Below are 2,500 nucleotides of genomic sequence, written 5' to 3'. Positions count from 1 at the left end.
TGTATGTATGTATGTATGTCATATAATCTATATGACAGTCGCGCGCAGGACTCGAACCTACCCCTACGCCGTCAGTGAGATAACTGTGCGGTGCCTTTGACCCCTCTACTCCTGAGACTACAAAAGTCTCGGAACTTAAAATCTCTCTGATACACAAGGTTATGAAAGACCACTCACTGCGATCCTAATTTCTATCTCACCCGAGACCCAAGTCCACCCGTGGGAGGGTATAAGGACCGGAACAAATCCCTATACCATTTTCTCTATTGTAACTACATAAGAAACTCGTTAGTGGACAACGACATCAATCATATAATTTATATAACAGTCGTGCGCAGGACTCGAGCCTACCGCTCCACCGTCAGTGACGGCATTATGCCGGCCGCCCCACACACACTTACCAAAACACAAACACATACTATATAAATATATTTGCACAATTGCGGAGGTTCTAAGACTTGGTGATGCTTCCTTTACGTTTCATCATATCCCTCTGCCGTTTAGGAAGACTCTCACACAAATTCCTGAGGATCTGAGGAGGTATATTAATCCATGCCTCACGTACAGCAGACTCGAGCCGTGGAATAGAACTAATACCCTTGACCATCAAACTTCGCTTCACTATTGACCACAGGTTTCCAATGGGGTTCAGGTTAGGATAGTTGCCTGGGCAGTCATTAAAGAAGCTCACATGACAGTCCTTAAGCCACCAAATTACAGATCTGACGGTGTGACACGGTGCGCCATCTTGCATAAATACCGTCGAATGCGTCATGTAAATTGTCACACAACACCTCCACACAATTATATTGGTTCATATACTGGTATTTGGGGAACTCTATGAGTTCACCAACACTCTAAGCAGTGAAACACCCCCAAATCATGAGCGAGTCTGAGTGTTTGGTGGTCCCATAGGTGTATCGTGGGTCTAGTGTGTCACTACCTCTGGTCCGGTACACATCCTCACGGTTACAGGAGATGGTGAAGGTGGCCTCGTCATTCTAAAGTACTTCAGATCACTGTTGAGGAGTGCAAAATCAAGCCTACGGTTCTTCTGCCACTTGGTAAGGATGGGTTTCTTGACCTGCCGGTGGCTACTGTAGCCCAACTCGCCCACCTGCCTGTAGACTGTTCTTATGGACACCTCAGAAAGCAGACGTGGGTTTTTTCTTTCAATTCTCTAGCAGTTATGGTAGGTGTACTCTCTAGCTGCTTTTTGAGCACAGTCAAAGAACGTACAGGTGTCTTCTTCGAGGGGACAAGCCGAGGTTTAGCAGACGGTAACTCGACACCACCGTTGACCTTGAAACGCTTCACCCAGTTTTTTCAAAGATCGCTCACTCACACCAACATTCGCCACTATTTTTCTTGTCTGGAACCCAGCTTTCTGAACCCCTATGATCTGAGCTATATTTATAGGGGTTAACAACTTCTTTTTACCCATAGTCACCAAGGTATAGCCCAGAAACCAAGGAAAACCCAGACAAAGGATTGGGGTGAATGAGAGAACAGGGTATTTTTAAACTCATTCTATAAAAGGGAAACTCAGACAAAAGATGGTATGTGGTCTTTGTTGGGAGGCAGTGACGTCATACTAACGGCTGGAACCTGGCATAATGCCGTGACGGAAAAAGGTCCCCTGTACGGTAGACCAATTTTCTTCATCACGGCATTATGCCAGGGCTCTCGCCCGGCATAATTCCATGACGAGCACTGCACACACACACGTGTGTGTGTGTGTGTGTGTGTGTGTGTGTGTGTATGTGTGTGTAAATATATGTCTGAGTATATGTATATGTCTATGTATATGTGTATGTTTATGTATATGTACATGTATATGTATGTATATATGTATGTATATATGTATATATATGTATGTATATATGTATATATATGTATATATATATGTATATGTATATGTATATGTATATGTATATGTATATGTATATGTTGGTACATTGTGACAAGTTGATGAAGGTGGAAAAAGAAGTCACGGGTCTAGTTCCGAGTTACTGAGTTTATTCCTGACCGGTTTCGCTCTATGCTCCTCTGAAGAAGCATAGAGCGAAACCGGTCAGGAATAAACTCAGTAACTCGGAACTAGACCCGTGACTTCTTTTTCCACCTTCGTATATGTATATGTATATGTATATGTATGTGTATATATATATATATATATATATATGTATATATATATGTATAGGCATCGTCAATTTTATCATGTAATCCTGTTGTTAACAGGAACATCATTGAAAGTAGCCTTATCAAACAAACTGAGTCAGTCAATTTGAACATAAGTAATGGTTTGTATAAATTAGATAATTACATAATTAAGAACATTTGTAAACAATTCGGTATAGGAGATTTTGGTTAACCCCAAGAGTGGACAAATGGCATGGTTCCGTGTGGGACCTTGTGACCTCTCCGTGTGGGACCTTGTGACCTCTCCTAATTTTTCCGTGTGGTGCCTTGTGACCTCTCCTATATTTTTTCGTATGAC

The sequence above is a fragment of the Oratosquilla oratoria genome, chromosome 28 (genome assembly GCF_046742065.1).
Source record: "Oratosquilla oratoria isolate Oo_2021 chromosome 28, ASM4674206v1, whole genome shotgun sequence".
NCBI classification, from domain to species: domain Eukaryota; kingdom Metazoa; phylum Arthropoda; class Malacostraca; order Stomatopoda; family Squillidae; genus Oratosquilla; species Oratosquilla oratoria.
The sequence above is the reverse complement of the archived record's forward strand: the minus strand, read 5'-3'. Positions refer to the sequence as shown.